This window comes from Larimichthys crocea, chromosome XXIV (genome assembly GCF_000972845.2).
Source record: "Larimichthys crocea isolate SSNF chromosome XXIV, L_crocea_2.0, whole genome shotgun sequence".
NCBI classification, from domain to species: Eukaryota; Metazoa; Chordata; class Actinopteri; family Sciaenidae; genus Larimichthys; species Larimichthys crocea.
Window position 1 is genome coordinate 18,434,455 of NC_040034.1, and position 20,251 is coordinate 18,454,705.

The 20,251-nt window shown below is 39.2% G+C and overlaps 1 protein-coding gene across 3 annotated transcripts in view; it reads right to left on the reverse strand.

Moving 5' to 3' along the window:
* LOC104930751 (leucine-rich repeat and fibronectin type-III domain-containing protein 2) overlaps window positions 1-20,251 on the reverse strand; it is a 120,172-nt gene that overhangs the window by 44,926 nt on the left and 54,995 nt on the right. For all 3 annotated transcript variants that reach the window (XM_019267560.2, XM_019267559.2, XM_027275154.1), the window contains one exon: window positions 12,919-13,054. The gene's annotated coding sequence lies outside the window, so the exon portion shown is untranslated. The remainder of the gene's footprint in view (window positions 1-12,918; window positions 13,055-20,251) is intronic.

The following is a 20,251-nucleotide window of genomic DNA, read 5'->3' on the forward strand; positions in this document are numbered from 1 at the left end:
CTTAGATAAAACTCTTCAATGACATACATGAGCACTTTGAGCATGAAGAAAAATGAATAAAAAAAGGCAAATTATATCTACTATTCAGATATTTTTAGTCAGTTGAATACCAGTGAGTGGTAGGGGGGAAGGGAGCAGTGCTACTAAAGAAAAGCCTGACTAATTTATTCTGCTTCTCTGTCATACTAAGGCCACAGTGTCTTAGATATGTTTAGAATTTCTAAAACACTTTCACTGAAACCACTTCATCCATCAGAAATAAGCCAAAAGTCAGACATTCCAGGATTTTGATCAAGGCTGAGTATTTTAATTTTATTTCAAAGAGCAGTCATCATACCAGTCTAACTCTTCTAGTGCATTGTAAGTGAGTAAATCCTTTATCCATTTTCCAGTAAAATATGTATCTGTCATGAGGCTGTAAACAACAGCCCCTGGCAGCTGGCAGCTGTTTTGCATTCTGGCTCAAACTAAAAACCCTTCGCTTTGTGACCACAGTATGCTGGTGTTTTATTCTGTTTTTCAATTCCCTACAACTTTCTAGTCAGTTTACATCAAAGAGGCTACAACACATGGTGTCATCCACATTACACATCATTGAGTCATTAGTAACTGGCTCACACTCAGCTTCCAATGTGGACAGAAAATGGACAGAAACGCCTCTTCTACATCCCTCCTCAGACATTACATGCATGTCAAAGTTGTTAGTGGCATTGAGGCAACAGTCAAACTGTGGCCTTAAATGACAAGCCAAGCACCACTTTCCCTTTGCAACAACGTCCTACATTGCACCTCCTGTAGAGAAGTGTAATCACGTTTTCCGCCAGGGTGGTTCCAGTGCCTGTGAGAAAAGGGTTTATCGAATACGCACACATTGTCATTACGCAGCCCATGTGGTTCCCCCTCAGTATCGGCGACCACTTATATCCAACCAGTGTGGTTTAAAGAGTATCAAGGCGAAGAAAGACACACTTGTCGTTATGCTAAGAGTGCTTTAGATAACACTGAGGGAAATTACAAAGTAGGTTGAGGGATGTGTGATGAATTGCATTTGGTGTTTTTGTGATCGCACAATAGGTTTACTGGTGAATCCCTGAGTCAAAAAATTATTAAATGTTTCTATTATTTTACTGCTGTCAAAAACTGAAGTCTAGAGATAGCAATTATACCTTTTAAACAATTTTAAAACCTTGTATCTGTTTTACTTGTCATATGGCTTCATACTTCTGAGTCATACTCTTTAGCGTGTGGTGTGGTTGTTAATGTTGTAGTAATTTAATGTTTCACTTTCATGAAATTGTCAAGAACATTCATCAATGGTCAGATCAGAGAAAGTGAACATGGGTCCAAGATGTCTTATGTTGAAAGGTTTATTGAACCAAGGAAAATAGAGGGTTTATCTATACACTTGTCATGACGCGGGCGGCTGTGGTTTGTAGGTAAAGCATGTTGTCCACTAATCAGACGATCGGTGGTTCGATTCCTGCATGTCAAAGTCTCATTGGGCAAGAAGCTGCTGAATGTGTATGAATGGTCCCCAAACCGATGAGCAATTGGCACCTTGCATGGCAGCCAATGCCATCAGTGTATGTATAGGTGAATGAGATAGGTAGTGTAAAAGCACTTTGAGTGGTCTGAAGGCTAGAAAGGTGCTATATAAGTATAGTCCATATACTGTTTACAACTCTGAAGAAGCTGTCCTCTCTGCCTTGTCTATGCACTCAGAATAGTGGCCACAAATACTCTCTGTCCTTAAATGGTTGTTAGGCTACAAACATAATATAATATGGACCACTAAGGGAACACAAACTATGCTTCCCCTTAGTGGTCTGACATTGTTATCCGACTTTGCAGAAGCTTCTACATTATTTACCTATCTGTTGTGTCTAGGGAGTGAGACAGCCCTATCCTCTGACCTTGGTTACCACTGTAATGAGTACAGTAACATACATCTGTTCTGTATCTCAGGGATAGAAGTCAGTCCAGGATTTAACAATATCCCTACAGTAACCTCGGGATATATGCTTGACCCTGTGTAACCCTATATGTGGCATGCTAGAATAGAAAATATCCTTGCAAGTGTTTGTTTCTTCAATGTCTGTTACACAAATCAAGCGAAAGGTACAGGAATGGTGTCTATCCTCTGTCTGACAACCTTGGAAAAGAACCCCACACTTATATCACAACCTGAGCCGGTCTGTGCAAAACCAAGCAATTTTAGCTGACATATTTTGATGATGTGTGAATGCCCATAAGAATTACATTGTAGACCACTCTTCGACCAAATTCAGAATTTATAGATTCTCCCCATTAGTCACTTTGATGCAGCTTAAGATATCAGTTTAACTGAAGAGCTGCCTATGGGAGATTCTGGAACAGTGCGTTTAACAGCACCACCATCATTAAAACACCAAATGGAGAAATATAAATACTCAGATTACTGTTCATCTTTCCATTCATTTTCTGCAGACTTGCTGAAGACTATTGAAGCTGTCCAAATCATTGGTTGTGGAAGAATGCTTTGTGGAGAGAAAAAAAACCTACCCTGATCCACTGAGAAAAAACTAAGCAGGACATTACTTGTTTAATGTTTAGTCTGTAACCTCCATCATTTCTCCATTATAGATCTGGAAGTGGGCTAAGAAGTTCTCTGGCCTCTTTAGAAGTCCAAAGTATGTCATCCCTGACATCTAAGCATGGAGAAGAACAAGTATGTTTACTCCAGTTTGGGTGACACAGGCCATCTGGAGTCTTTTTTCGCTGTGAGGTTTGTGGATGTGTGGGGCAGCAGTGAGCTGAACAAAGTTTAAATAATATCCCATAGTGGCTGTGGCTAATGGTTGTCATGAGTACTGTGTGACCCCAGCCCATCTTTCTATCCCCAGGTAATGGTACAACAGTGAAATACAATATGAGTGTCACAATGTTAAAATGAAATGTTGTGTAAAATTGAAAAGAAAAAAACAAACACAGGAGACCAGGTACAAAAACGTAAGGTGAGAATTTGAGAAAGAAAATAAAACCCTGAGGCAAAAGTGTCCAAATGCCACAAATTGATTTATTTGTTTTGGCGGGATGGCAACAATATTGCTCATTACGTCAGTGTAGAGCTCCATATTGTCGTCACTGAGTGCTGTGTTCTCCTGCTTTCAAGTGCCTCAATGATTTATTCCCTCCTGGTAAAGTGTATGCCAACAAAAGAGTTAGATCTTCAGAGTCTGAAAAACTATCAACTGTACATACATTTAAAAGTATATTAGTAAGTGCCTTCTTCAATAAAGGACCACTTAACACAAAAGCTCAAAGAGAAGATGTCATGGAGCTAAAACACTTTTTAAGTATTGTGAAGTGTGTGTGAACGGACTGGAGGGGACTGAAATCATTTTGTGGATTTTTAACTTCAGAAGTTTGTCTCTCATTAGTATGACTATGATAAATCAATGAGCCTACATTCGGATTAACAATAGCACTTCATCAAAGGAACACAGGCTTCTTGTTCACTGAGTGCACTGTATTAATCAGTGAGGATGCATGGTAGCAAAAACTCATAGCACAGTCCAACATCAATACAGTATTTTTGTTGTTTTAATAAACACAAGATAGACTACTGTGTACCTTGTTGCATTCTGTAATGTAGTATCTACCATGAAAGACTCAAGAATCCATAACTGTGCACACATGGTTCTGAGTTGTAAAGTCCTGCCTCACAGGAACACAAGCTGCTGTACATTTTGTATTTGTGTCTGATAAGACTTTAAACTAGATTTCATGGGTTGGGTTTCATCTTCTCACCAGTACCTGTAAAAGCTCGCCTACATCAATGCAAACCTCTATTCAAGGCTATTTTTGATGTGAACATGGCCTAAGAGGGCACCAAACAGCTCTGCATGTACACTGCAGTGTGTGTGTGTGTGTGTGTGTGTGTGCGCGCGCGCGCATGTGTGTGTGTGTGTGTGTGTGGGAAGAGGAAACACTGAAATAATATAGAAATATGTATGCCTCTGGATTCGTCTACAGTAGTATTCTTAAAACTGTATGCTCTATGTAATGCCAATTTGCGTACTTCCACACACTTGCTATTTTGAGTACATGAGTGCGTTCACACTGTCATCTATGGGAAAATGCAGTGTACTGTGAGTATTCATATAGTGCACTCATAACAGTCAAAAAGTTGAGTGCTCGACACCCACACAATGCCATTTTGGCTTTGTAGCAGAAGGTGCGGAACCACTGGCATTTTTAAAAAAAGAAACTGTCAGAGCTTAAATGTTTGGGGTCAATACTGCTATACAGTATATAAATGTGAGATGTACATATGTTTCATATTTATATTTTGGTAGTCAGGCTTTGGCGCTAATACTCAGCCTGGTTACAAATAGGCAAAGAAAACATACTAAAAACATTGCAATTATCATCTGTGGTGCGTGCACAGTGGTCATACTTGAATTGAGTCAGCACTACCATGCCGAAATTAGCACACTACACCAGGAAGTACTTAGTGTACGACATAGAAGTGTACTAATGGACGTATCTGAATTGGGACACAGCATTTGTGTTTTGGATGTTCCAAAAAAGCCTGAACAAACTCCACAAGTGCTTATAGATAAAGCAAAAGGGGTCTCCAATTTTAGCCACAACTGTATGCTTGTATGCATAAAGCCTTTGTCAAAGATGGATCTGAAGCCACAAACAAGTTTTGGCAGCATGCCTTTGTCAGCGTTAAAGATAAGAGCTCAAACAGACTCTTATAAAGACCATGCCCACAGAGGCAATCAACAGGTGCAATGATGACAACAGGTTACAGGTGTGTGAAAAACTGGACAGAAATATTCCATTTTTTCTTTTTAATTTTTGTGCAATATAAAATGAAAAAGCCAACTAAAGTTAAAACAAAACCCTGTTTCTTGCTATCAGGAAAGACAAAGAAAAGTCTTTGGTCTATTGCCCTCCTTTATATTGATTTAGGCAGATTATGTTCCCATAAATACACCATAGTGTGTCCTAGTTTATATCCCATGCATATGTGAGAATATTGGATTCAATATTTGTGTTTTGCAACTCTTTTCTAGTCTGCACGTGGTAGCTCCAATGTGAAAACAACCACAGAGGCAGTTCCTATCTGCCTAATCTGCGGTGAGATGATAAAATGTATCTCAGTCTCAGCTGCCAAATCCCTCTAAATGAATACTGATGAGAATTTAACTTGGAGAAAACACTGAATAACCTCAATCTCAGTTTATTTAGGGAAGTACATTATGTTGTTGACTAACATAATGTACTTCCCTATTAGTCTTTATTTGTCTCTATTTCCAATTTCCGTTCTGCAACATAGAACACTTTCTAACACTCCACAAGATTTTCTTTGTACGCTCCACAATGCTTGTTTGACTCACAACTCATTCACATTATTGCACCCTATCGGCACCTTTTTTTTTCTTAGACATCAACTTTTTATGTTCTCCAAATTGTGCGGTTGACAGGGACATTTTCAGATCAATTAGGAAAGTTCACATTTTATTAGAATAATCATTTCCATATTAAAAACAGACTGTATTAATTATTGTTTAATACAAACACACTATGCCTCAAGACTGTTTCTATTGGCCACCTTTTTGCCATGCCCTGCCTTCAATATCATGCAGGAACACAAACTGGTTTTGTTAAGCATTGGCGGTTTGATATTGCCCTTTTTTTCTCTTTCTATTGCTCTCAGAAACTATAACTACGACAGTGAAAATCATTTAAAGTAGCTATTCGACTGCGAATCATGTCAGTGGAAAAGCAAGTTGGGAAGAGTGGGGACGTAATTATGAATATAGAAAGGCACTGGTGCATGATATTAAGTTATATTGTTATGATATGAATCCTTCCATACATATCAATAAAAATGAAGGAGCTGAGATTTAAAGACTGTAGATTTATAAGGAAATATTTTTTTTAATACCAATAATAATTCAAGCCGTGACATTTATGGGGTACAGTAGTTATAATGGAAACCATGACAACCACAAGCAACCATGCATAAACGTCATTCTCTAAGTATGTTATTTGTCTCACATTCAAGACTCGGGACAAAAACATTTGGGAGATAAGTTGTGGTTAAATATATCAGTGTTGTAATCGTAGAGTCTGCACTACAAACATGATGTATATTGGTCCAATAGATCTAATATTGGTCTAATAGATTGAACTAATGGCAGGTCCAACTCACCTCAAGACACAATCATGAAAACACACAGGTATTGCAGAAAATTTGGAATGTAGGTCAGGCTTTCACAATATGTTATGTGCGTTTCCTTATGTGTATGTTAGATGACAACTATTTAGCTTCTTGTCTTTAATAACTGAATTATGATTGAAAGCTGTCATGAGGAGAAGCAGAAGAGTGATTTCTTCTTTAACATGGACATGCATCATCGATGCACGCCAAACTAAAAATAAAAAAAACAGTCAGCTTGTGACAATCAACTCTGACAGCATCGAAGATGTTGTATTACGTTTGTTTTGAGAGATCCGTAATTGATTTGGTTTTTGAGAAGAGGATTTATTTCTGTGGGGGAAACTGAACTGAAGAAAACTGAAAGTGAGATTATTTCGACTTGTTTGAGAAGAGGGATTACTAGAGACACAATTTCCTCAACCTTATTTGAAAAGAGTTTATTGTTTTGGCTGTTGAAACCATCAAGTTTGGTATTTTTAGTTTCGCTCTGGACTTATTTTGTCACATCTGTCTCATATGGACTTGTCTGTAGAGGCGGTTTTGTTTTGTGGGGTGATGATTTTATTTCAGCATTAGCTGGCACATCAGAAGAACATATACGTAGTGCCTTCAAATACTAGTTGATCAATATTCTATCAACCTCCTTGTTTCCCCGTTCCTTGTGCATCTGTGGCTCTTGTGTGTTATGTATGTATGTGTGTCACTTGGTGTGGCCTTCAATTCCCTCTAAACTGCCTGATCACCTTCACCACCTACGGCTAATCGCCTAATCGCCATAAACCTGGTCCAACCTTCTAGATGTTCAGTTGCTTGCAGTAACAATGCTATGGCCAAATACAGAGCCTTTCTCTAGTTTTTGTGACTTATTTTGCTAACGTTTCTCACTCTGTGCCTCAGAATCCCTGCCTGCCATTCGCCTGCCACATCCAGCCCTGTTTCATTATCACTCCCATCTCTAGAATTCAGCCACCACCAGCCCTGCGCCGTCTGGATCTCCTCACTACCTGACACCCTCATCACCCCTCCTGGCTTTGTGAAAATAACCCTTTTTGAACTGTACTCTAGTCTGTGGTTGTGTTCGCACTTTGGGTCGACTTGATTTTTGAATTCTCAAAACTGCTGGTGGTCAGTCACAAAATATAACTAACACAACCAAATATCAAGTCACAAGTAGTGTCACTTTTTGCCATGGCTGCCATCAAAAATACTAGCCCCCCACACTTGATATTGCCCCTAAGCAATGACTATGTGGCAGGCATGGACGACAACATTAAAATGATTTGAATATTATCACAATATTGCAGGGTAAGAATTAGACTTCAGATCAGACCAGATTTCTTTTTACATTAAAAAAACACATTCTACACAACCTACTTGAGCCATGCAAAAGACAAAATGAAATATTTTTAAGATAAACATAACCAATTCTTGGAGTTACACTGTTTTAACAAAAGAATGCGATGTTACATTTTATGCAGAATTTAAACAAACAAACAAAAAAACAGTTGGTATTCTGCTATTTTTTACCTAGGCCACCTTTGGTTCTTTAGGCCTAATGCCTTGCCAGAAACATTTAACTCCTCTCTGGTGCAGTGACACACACCCATTCTCCTTATTACAATTCACTTATAAAGAGAACACCCTATAACTCAGAGCATATTTCTGATAGAGATCCAAAGCTGCTTGACTATGTGATTCAGTTTCACAGAGGATGATTTGTGTCCTTCAAGCCTTCTTCTGCTGCCTGCTGCCTGTCACCGGAGCTTTTGCATCGTTTGTCAGAGGAAGTTATGTGACTGGATGGGTATGCTGCATCCCCAGGATTTAGCCCCCCTTCTCCGGATGAGGCAGTTTCCGATTGGTCTCAGTTGTTTCGAAGATGAATCAGAAAGGCTTCTAATAAGGAAATCCAAAGAGCTCACGGGCTGTACGAGTAACTTCAAAGCAAGGTTAATATAGATCCTCTGAGCAATGAAAGAACTGAAGAGCGGACAGAATTACACCGTCAAGAAAACTTTTCCTATTTTTCCTATAAAAAATGTATTTGTGTTTCTCCTATTAGAACCTAGAGGTGAGTTTGGTATAAAAACACTGCCATGAGAAAAAAGAATAACAGCAATAAATGCAGAGATGGATGCTGCCCTTAGGCTTAACCTGGAGTATCAAACACCACATGCACACATAATTATATAACTATCGCTTCAACTCATATTGATCCTGAAAATCTTACAAAGTCTCCAAAATGAAAACACTTAGGCCTCAGTGTAGGTGAAAACACTATGTGCTAAAGACATTGATAGAATCAATGCAATCCATGCAATTTTTCCACCGGTACCAAGATTGAGTGAGAACAGTTTCTTTGTTTCGTCTCATTATCTGATCCCGCAGCTGACTGAGACATCAAAATCCTGACACACATACTATATTGCACATGGCAAATTCATGACATCTGCACATGCTGCCAAAGAAGAAAGCCATGAGTCTGGTACAAGGCATGTGGGAATAGATGTACAGTAACGAGAGCCTTGGGGCCTGCCTTAATGAGGATTATTAGTGAACCATGATAGGGCTCTCGTGTGCAGCTATGAGAGGGGTGGGTGAGGCTGGTAGCAGCCAGGGTTGAATGGATGAGGGAGCAATAGTTTGTCAGGTAGAGGACGGGCTCACCTCAGCTCCCAGGAAACTCTAAAATGAGACAGAGGGAACGCAGACCAATAGATGAGGCCAGATTGTAAAAGCTGACAAGTGAAATCAATAGATCTCACAGTGATATTAACTTGCTATAATCTTTTTGATATCCCGCTGAGATGGGATGGGAGGGAAGAAGCCAGTTCCCAGGTTCAGCAATTGTGTCTTCTCAGCACCACAAATGTTCATGATTAATTTTTCAGCACAAACATTATGTGATCTTAGAGTGCTTTATGAATCTATTTCTAGTTAATTGCTTAATTTGCCCATAATATGCTGTCAAGAGGCATTTTACTACTTCACTGTTCCCATCATAGCAGATGGGACAGATGGGTACAGATATTTTTTGGAGAGAGACTTAGGTATTAAAGACCAATAACGGTGACATATTTGTCGTGTTTATTAGGTTTTGTTCACTGCTTTGAATGCCAACTCAGCATTGCTCTCACGTGGTGAGTTCTTCCTACATCCAGATTCATCTTTCAGCACTGCCAATGTATGAATCAGATTTGAGGCTTGCCAATACCCTGGCATAAAGTGCTGAATTTCTGCTAATGTATCTTATGAAGGTCCAGTCACAAGAAGAAGAAGAGAAGATGCCACAACGAAGGTCATCCTCATGAAATAGTAAGCGCCAGAAGCTTGGTAGTGACTATTGGCAGGGCTAGTTTGTGAGCTACTGGCCAGGTAATTAGTTAATATGCTAAGCAGATGGGTTCAATTCTAGTCAGGATAGCTTTCCAAGCTAGCTCCATTTAACAAGCTTGTTAGCTCAGTTGCAAAAGTGACAATGTACTCACTCAATTTATTCAAAGTGACACTACTTATGTAGCTAGTGGGTGCACTGACTTGAGCAAGACTACATTTTATTGCTTTTAGAATAGTGTAATTTCAGGAAACGTACCATTAATTTCTGTATAAAGACCTATTTTGGAGCAATTTGAACTGTAACGGAGGAGGGTTAAACAAGATTGAATAGAACACAGGAAAAACTAGGATATATTTCTACATTTTGGACTCTCTCAAAGGTCAGCGCTGTCAAGGCTGTTTGCTACTTGTCAATGCTCACCTAAAGCTGAACTCAACACAAAAGATTAGTCAAAATCAAATCCACTGGTAGCATTTTACTGTTTCAAATGGTAATGTTTTGCAGGCATTTAGTAAGTTCTGACTATAGACTGAACTGGCCTGAAGCTTTAAATTTGGTCTTCAGCCGAGGCTAAAATGCTTGACTTTTACTCCTAACTATAGGTCAAGCTCCAAAAACTCTTTATCCTACATTTCCCACATTGTAACCCAAAACCTTCCATTCCTGGTTAACACTAATGTCTTTCTCTACAGCCCCAGTTTGTGCCGCAGGCTTTCAGTTAAAAATATGTAGTCTCCATGTCCAACCTCATTTCATTTGAGTCACTTTGTCAGACATGACAAAATTGTACCAGAGCCTGATTCCATAACTGATTTCACAGGCTAATAGTAGACATGATATGTAACACACATGATATTTGATTTCTGTAATTTCACATGACATTGCTATGGCACAATTTAGGTTAAACACCATAACACTATGCAATGGTTAGAGAGAGCATTCAGGTTTGAAGTGTATCTGGCACAGAAACACCATAATGCATCCATAATGTCAAACTCGAAGCTTCAAAACTATTGGGTTCACCAATGGGTGACGTCACAGTAGATTTACACTTGACATTACTTTCTGTCGCTCATACATTATGTGGATGTAATTAAGTGAGCTTATTGCAGATTCATAATACAGCATATGATTTAGACATGCTATAATTAGACTCCTGGAAAGAGATTTATCTAAGACAGTGAACTTTAGAAGTGACATTTCACTTTTAAGTAGAATCACAGGCTATTTCATATATTTGGAAGACTGATGGTTCTACTTCCAAAAGCTTCTGACAGAGGTCTTAGTGCAGTGTTTTATCATTACAATATGTCTCATGTGGATGATTGCACTGATACTGATGAGGGAGAGTCTCCGTCTAAAGTTCCCCTGACCTAGATTTCATAAAATGTTCCTTTTACCCTGGTCGTCTTTTTACAGTATTTGTGTGTGCCTGACATTCTGGCAAACATTTTTTGTCTTTAAAAGAGTGTTCCATCAATCCCAGAGACAAAAATAATAAAAAATCACAAACACGACCAACACGTCCCTGACATTTCTGAGGAAATCAACCTAATTTGCTTGGCAGATTGCATTTTATCTTTCTCTCAAGCTTCCCAATCATTGCAGTCCTTTTCTTTGCCTCGGGTATGGCGCCTCCTTGCCATCACTTACCTGAACTCTTTATCTATTTTCTTCCGCTGAAAGCAAAATTGAAACAAGCACGGATTAACTCAATGTCACAGCAGCTTTGTCCCTAGGATAATAGTTGACAATGAGCTCTGCAGTGGCAGCAGTAAATGATGCCAATTTTCTCAGAGAAAGGGAGGATGATAGAATGAGAAAGGAAACGAAGAGTTTGGGGAGATAGCTTAAGACCCTAATCCAACTTTGTAAATCATAACGCTTTGGGTTTTGCTGAGTGTTTGTCCTGTTGAAGTGATACATATCATCCAATCATTGTTGTGCAGGCAGCACAAATGCTGACTTAAGATGTGACAGAATGGTCTTAAGAAGATTTGGTGAAGGATGTCACATGTCTGTGAAAGGAAAAATTGGACATGGGGATAAAAAGTTGATGTGAGGTTCCTCTCTCATTGCTAAGTATGAAAACACCATCCATACATCTGCAGTTAACCATAGCCTCCATTGCTTTATTGCATGTTTTCGGTATGTGGCCAAGAAATTGTCTTTTTCTTCAAGAAAAATCTACCTGGAGAACTTCCAAAAAAAAAAAGAAAACAGGTTTTTTGCCAATGTTACAGAAATCACATTACTGCTGAAAGCTGACTATAACCCTGTTAAGTACAGGATGAGTGCTGCCATCACTTCATCATAAATGAGTAAACTGACTAAAACCATTGTGTACTCCTTCAGTAATGTGCTTTTAAAGCAACATTATGAAACCTCTCTACCTTTTCTACCTTCACAATTATTCTGATGCACAGCCTCAACCTGTTCTTGCACTAACTCTGGGTACAATCTCACATGTAAAACCACACACTCAACTAACCTGGTCGCAATAAAGTCTAACTATTTCATTAGACTTTATTGCGAGAAGGGGTATATTCTTTTACACAGCACTGTATCATAATTTCACAGATTTTTGTAAAACTGGATCATATTTTAGGTTTACTGGTTTTCCCTAAAAATGTCTTCCAGCTGCCATGCCTCAACTCTGACTGTGATGAGTTTTATGATTGGCAGAAAGTTTTAACTGTTGCTAAAATAAGTTAACTTCTGAGCTAGTTGGGTCAATTCATGCTGTCTGGACTGGGAGCTCAAAGCACTGGTAGCAGAGGAGCTTTGGATTGCTGGGAGGAGGAGGTTCTTTTAGCCAATGGAAAATGCCAGGGAGTGGAGATCAAAACCAGAGCTAGGTGAGTGAGGAATGTAACCGGGCTCGGCAGCTTCTGTAGACATGGCAGAGGCTAAGAGACTGAATTGGACATTGAGAGTTGAAGCTAAGAAGAGAAAAGGAGAAAGAGTGGGCAAGAAGGGGCTGGACAAGAGTAAATCTTGGACTGACTTTTAGTAACTGGCGAGAGCTTGATGAAATAAAACTCTGAAAGACAGACGATGAGCTGGGCTTCTTGCTTTTGGACTAGTAAGTAATATTAGCTGGCTGCTTTGTCTTGTGTTGTTGCACTCGCTTGATGTTTGGCTTGTAGCAAAGTTATTAACTTCCTAGTTTTCAATCATAAGTAATACAATCATTACAAACGCACATGTACAACTGTCCATCATTACAATAAGGGAATTACACTTTGAAACTGAGGGCTGAAAATTGAAACAAATATCGCATTTTACATAATGTGGTTTAAATGATGGCATCTGTACCTCAATCATTTTGTGAGAAAATGATGTTTGATGTTTCGGTACTCACAGTAACAGGATCAGTAGTTTGGTTCGGTCAGGTATCCAAACACATATTGAGTCATGTCATGAGGGTGGGGTCTGAATCGTACAACACCTCCTCTTGATAGTTGTCACATTTGTTTCTGTTGGATCTCCAAGATCACCTAAAGAAGGAAGAGGCACAGTAGGACAATAAGTGAAGGTTATGGGCATGGGATAGTCAAATCTATGAAAAAACAAAACAGGAAATTGACATTTCTATATTAAATGATATTGAATGTTGAAGATTTTCTGCACTTTTAGATTGGGCCTGTCATGAGATGCATCTGGTACCAGAAGGCCATAACCACAATGGCATTAAAACATCAAACATTTAAACTGCACTTTAGAGTGCAGCAGAGAGCAGAAAAGCTGTATTTTAGTTTTCAGTTTGGTAATTATACCTTTCTGAGTCTTTGATATCAGTCTGTGCATTTAAAGGACAGGCAAGTCAGTTTAAGGGGAAATATAAACATAAGAATCCTGATGGTTAGATAGAGACAAATTCAAATCCATAATGTTTTCAGACAAGATTTCAAAGCAGTCCTCTGACAGTTTCTGTGTTAGTCTAATGAAAAGAGGGAATGGCTGGTGTCTAATAACACAGCATTAATACATCTCCTCATTAAAATTCTGTGACCATGTCAGCGCACACGTTCTCCCAAAGCCTGCTGCTACTACTCATCCTAATGGGAGAAGATAAAAGCCGAGTGAGAGGGAGAAAGGTAGAAACAACAAGGTTTCATAATGTTTATTTTGGTGAAAACTGTGTTCTGGCTCCAGACTGCACTGGCTAAAGTGAATAAACAAGAGCAATTTTGAAGTCTCAATGCAATTAGTGGTCTCATTACAGAACAATATATCTTTCTTTAAAAACAAGCCCCTTCTTAACGTCTGCATCTGCCAGACGTCTGTCTTTGCCAAATCGGACGATGGGGTAGAACACTAAATGACACAAAATCCAACTGACTGAAGGAGAAGATGCCGCAGTCGTATGACAAAGAACAAGAGACACCAAATTAAATAGTGTCAGTGTGATACCGGATAATAAGCGCTGTGTCACAGCAGCCTAACATAACAAAAAAGCACATCCCTGAGAACAACCATCCTTTGTACTTTCTCCTTTTTAAAATCTTCCCGTACCAGAGATCTAGAGATGTGCTGCTTATTTAAAGGGTCTGTTCATCCAAATTAGGAAAAGAACAATTGATTTGTATCTGTCCTGGTTTTGATACACCCAGATATGAAATGATACCCAAGTTGACATGGACATCTTTTTCCAGAAATGTGTGGACACCAGACACACGACATGAAACAACTTTCATTGGGACTGTTTATTCTCTTTATAAGTAGCTCCAATGAAAACCTTTTGCATAAAAATGTGTTGTGAGAGCATCAGTGTCTAACTTACTGAAGTGAAGGCATCATATTAAAAAATAAAAATACATTTCTTGACTTCCTACTGTGGTGAGTGTTACATAAATACTTAGAATATAATAATTAACTACCTGTGCATAATCCCCTCACATTCACCAAAGTATCTAAAGGTGCACTGCTCTTCTCTTGTGGGAAGAGAGAACCTAGAAAAAAATAGGGGCAATGTTTTTTATTTCTGCAAAATAACTTTTTACATTTCTAGTTATTTTCTTCTGCCTGCTCTCCTCTTGACTGCTGTTTTTTTTTTGAGTGACTGATCGTTGACTTATCAGAACTCTTTCTGATTGGCAACCAACACTGTCACATTTTCTGGGTTGGTTTTGAACACTGAATTTTGCTGTGATAGTAATGCAGCTCGGTGTTAACAATATGGAAACAAGCCAGTAAGTAAAGATACTCTGCTGTTTTAGCTTTTTAAATATTACTTAGCAACGTGTCAAGTAACACAAAGGGTAACACTAAAAACAAAAATTAAGCAGTGAAGTCAAGGTGTTTAAATCTTTCTGCTCTAACATGAACTGTAATTGTTCCCAAGATAACTAGCCTGCTACCTTCAGTAGCCTGGTAAATGAGTGTTAGGAGGAGTGAAATACTTCCAAGCAAGTATTTCATTCTCTACTGTAGGTAGATTTACCCTTGGTGTGAGGCGGACAGTGATTCTGGACGGAGAAGGAAATTGCAGAAATGGATAGCTCATATCTATGCCTTGATATAACTTCCCTGAATTCCTAAAGTGGATTGGCGTTTAGTTTCCTCTTGATTGCTGAGGTTGTTCATTTGATGAACATGATGTTTTCTGTGGTTCGGGAAGAACTTTGTCAAGTCTGATAAAAATTACTCCAGTTTCATCAACTGGGTTTCTTTTTGCATCATGTTCATTTTCAATTACTACATGATTTGTTGCATCAGCACCATTTTAAGTTAACACAAGAGCTGCAGTAGCAGTCGCTAGGGCTAGCAAAATAAATATGCCCATTTAAGTTGGGTTTTTATTAGTCAGCTTTTTGCTTCTTTATTGGTTCAGAGGAAACAGCCCTTAGTGAACACAAAACCAAACCTTTTTGAAAAAGATCTGATGCCTGCAGTGATTCAAAAGCAAAACAGAAAATACACATAGTCCCAGATATGACTGATTGATGCTTTCCTTAGGACTTAAAACGATAAATTAGAAAAGAATAGGTGGAAAAGACCATTTGCCCTCTTTGTCAAACAATTTCAGTAGTTATGTCATGCGATTTCTGCCTCTGTCAAAGTGAGAAGCTGCAGAATACCCTCTCCAAAACCCAATTGACAAGCTCTTTCTGCAATGTGGGGTGATACTAAGCCACAGAGATTCCCTGACTTCTTTGGCTGTAGCAGTTAACTGTTGCCAAGTGCACCTCTTTGATTCTGGCAGCACAATATGCTTGATGAGATTCCAGAGCCTGCGAGCAGCGTTCTCCATCTCTCGCCACCTACAGCAGCCCAGTGCCCACACTGCCTTGTAGTGAGCTTAACATTGTTTGAGTGCAAACAGGCATGAAGCTGTAAAAGTTCAACCAGAAATCAGGCCGTAACAATTTCACGCTGGATAATTGAGACACTGCTCTTGCGTGTAGCGTAGGTCATCAACAGCTGTCACTCTAGATTATTGTTGATGTAACGTAGTGAAACATGGCACACTGGAAATGGCTTTCTCGAACTGTGTGTAGACACAGTGTTCCTTTGTCACTTTTCAGCTTCTTGCTCAGGTTGTTTTGTTAATGCATATTTACAGCGTGGTATTAAACATGCAGACGAGGCCTTGAAGATGATGAATATGTAAATCAAGGATTGTCCGTCTTATTTGTATGATAAACGAGTTAGTATCTATAGCAGTCTGTTTTTGTCTCACACCAAAAGTACTCCAATACCTTTGCTGTGATTGTCCGTTTCTTGATGTATAACAAGCAGCGTGTGTGCTCATGAATGTCAAATATCTTAAATAAGACGCGTGCTACAGAGTGTCTAAAAGAAAGTTAATTAAGCTGCATGGTCTCTGAACTTTATTCCAAAGAAGTTGTGTCAAAGTAATCAATCAAGAATGCGTCCTGTCTTTTATGTACTCTTTTAGGGGTCAATCAAGGCCGATGGAGGGGGGCAAAGAAATCCTGGTAAAATAAATGTTAAAGCTTGAATTGGTTTATTATGAGGACGATCCCTTCTGTGAAGGCCTTGACTGAATTAAGGATTCAATCACAAGATACAGCAGTATGGGAACATCAGGAGTTGCAGAGACACTGTGAATAACACTGTTTAGTCTGCAGTATATATCTAATTGGCACAGATGTGAACACGCAGAAGTGTCTACAATACATTCATTAGGTTGTCATATTTGATAAGAAACAGAACATCAGCTACATAGCAAACACACACATACACACACACACACACACACACAAACAGACAACACACAATAATCTGATCTGAGCCACAAAGAACACATCTGATACCGAACCGAAGCCACAAATGGAGAGGGCAGAGAGTGCTCCCCAGTGTTGCCCCTAAATTAGATTTTATTTAATCTTCTTGTATATTAGTTACTAAGTGCAACATACTTTTAAAATAAGCAAGGGGGTGGTGGTTGATTAATGGAACCCAGATCCAAATGTAAACTCGTATTGCTTTCAGGGGAGGTGATGTCTGTTTTGAGGTTGCACACTTTACATCTTACTCCCACAGCACCAGAAGGAATACATACATGTATATACATACAATAAATAGCAGATTAACAGAAAGACAACACTAAGATTCGTTCTAGCTGCTCTGTGAGGCTGTACTTGCTCATTTCTAATGTAACCACATTATCATGCTCACAAAAACAATGGGGCTGATCTTTAGCACATACATGTTCACCATTCTAGTTTAGTGTGTCATTGTGCTAACAATGACTAATCAGCACTAAATTAGTCATTAGCGCTAGATGCATCTGTGGACCATGAATATCTGAACAAAACATTATAACAGACCAGTGGTAGGGATTTCTCTGGATATGTTAAAACCTGCTGGTGGTTCGAGGGAAATATTCATACCATGGATATCTATGCCAACTCTCAAGGCAATCCAAATAAACAAATGCTAGTAGAAAAAGCAACCCCAGAGTCAGTAGGATTCATCCTGTGGGACAATGAATGCCGACACAACATTTCATAGTAATCCATCTTAGACATATTTCAGTCTGGGCCAGCAGACCGACATTGGCAACCCACCCAGCTAAAATGGCAAGAAACAGCAAGAATAGATGGAGCAGAGGCTGATATATCCTGACTTTTTAAGCTCCTAATGCGGGTGGAGCTCCAAAAACATTGGATCCTATACTTCCCATCATGTAACTGTCTTTTTATTCGACCGTCCCTGACTGGCAAACACCCACATTTGTAATGCATACTTTGTGATAAAAAAAAACAAAAAAAAAAAACTGTCTGCAAGCCAAAAAGAAACCAAGTTGATGAAACTGGAGTCATTTTTATCAGACTTTACAATATAAAACATTACACAACAGTTTTCCCAGGCTGAGTGGTAATACCAGTGACTACTATATTGACTTTGACATGTAAAATAGTTGGAGTACCTCTTTAACTTTCACTCAACAGAGAGAAAGTTCACAGAATGAGTCATGAGGTCCTTATTATGGTGCACTTGCACAAGCCAACATGATGAAATCCATAAATCCTGAGAGTTTCCACTGACTTTGTCTTGTCTTTCATAAGTCTTACACATATAGTATATACTCTTCCTTATTATTATTTCCATGTGGATCTAGATCATCAAAGAACTGGTGTACTGTCCTTCAAAATCACATCCAATCTCACTCTGCAAACAGGCCTGTCATAATAACACGGCAGGTTGCTGAGTATACCATGACGTTATCTATCTGGAGGGATTTGCGCATGACAACTGAGCTGCAAATGAGGTGTCTCAAAGACTTGAGGTCAGAGAGAATGCTGCGCACGTCCTTCTGCCCTGCTGTTGGCAATGTTTTGATCCAAGCACTGGGCGGTTGGACCGGGGCTGTCCCTTTGAATGCTAATGAATGATGTCTTCAAAGAAGCATTGCTCCCTAAAGTCACCTTACGCTATTGAACCTGATGTAAAAGACGACTTCACACAAACAATATGGTGTGTGCAGATATCAGACAGCAGGCCCTATGCAAGAACAACGTTTTGCGCAATAGTCTTTCTCATATAGCTCAGCAGGTCGCAGTGAGAGCTCAACCCAAAGGTGCAAAATTGAGATGTGCTCGTTGGATGAGAATAGACCAGTTTGCGAAGGAGATTAACAAACTTTAGCAAAGTTTCTGAACAAACAGTGTGACACACAGCTTCCTTTTCTTCCTCTCCAAGCTTTAATCATACACTCACACACAAGCTAACACATTGTCTCACCCACTTAAACCCAGAGCCAGTGGTCCAACACTGTCAGACATTTTTACTCACTTTTTCCAGTTGTACTGTATATGCATACTTTCATTATCGCATTGCTACTTGCTATATAATGTGTTCTGTGACAGGTTTGACATTAAACACTGTGTTCTGGCTATTTGAACCACTTCTGTATTAAACCTAGTGGGCTTTGTGCAGGGGAGGTGAACCTGACCGGTTCCCTAGGTTCTAACTTTAGTTCTGCAGCACCGTTGACACAGCTTATGGATTGCTTCAGTGGGCCTTCACAACATAATTTATCTGTGTTTGAGCAAAACAGCTTGAAAGGAATTAATGTTGCCCTGGCTCAAACCACTAGCCATTTACTCATCATCACAGCGCTGAACAGGTGCAACCAGTCTCACTGCAAGGAGGAGTGTGTTGTAGCAGTTTATATGTGAGGTGCTGTGATGCCAACTCGTTGTATTAAATGTTTAAAATTAGTTTATGATTACATTGAGCATGTATTTTAGGTAATGGATGCCTATGAATGTCAAAATACAAATATTTGTACCCAAGAATTGGCAGGGATGGGACCTGAAGACACAGGCTACTACTCTATGTACATGACTAATGTAGACCTACGACTACATTTTCAGTGGTACTAAAAGCCAGACTGCAGTTATTAGAGCCTAATTTGTGAATATGATATTTACTGCATGTACTCTACCACAGAGAGACTGCTAACTAGACAGCTAATCCTGTGCGCACATCACATCAGCCTCTGAGTTGTAATTACCGGCCTGAGAACTTTGGTTATTTCTGTCATTTATGAAAAATCTCCCATATTAAGTGTTAACAGACTGCGAGCATGGGGATTTAATTTAAGAGTAACACTAAAATAATTGATTCAGCTAATTGAACAGCAGATAAACACAACTCACTAAATAGACCTAGCCTACATAACACAAAATGGCAAATTTATCTGGTGCAATTAAAAGGGCTAGCACTGAGGCGTACCACCTTGAAATATTACATGCACTTCCCATTATGTCGACATTGCTTGAATGCAGCATAAAGCGCAAGAGCATGAAAGATATACACAGCTATCCTTAGCTACAGCAATTAGCGATCTGAATATAAATATAGCAGATAGCAAAACATATTTTGGATCCTATCCATGAATAGTTACAATAAATTACTAAACGATATGACTTAACTAAAAGAAAACTCTTTGTTTTCAACTTGTCGGGGCAAGTTGACTCCAAACACCTATAGTGTGTCACAGCACACTGTGTGACACCTCAACAGAGTGATGCTTCTGAGAGATAAGTCGGTGTATTTATAGTCTCATTTGCATGCAGATGTATGATGAAGCCACATACAGTAATTGACTGTGTAAGTTGAGCCCTCCAGTTCCGAACCCAAGATGAAATACTTGAGCTCAGTACACAAGGGAGATGCGAAGGGGTGCATTATGTATGCAAGGGTAACAACATTTAAAT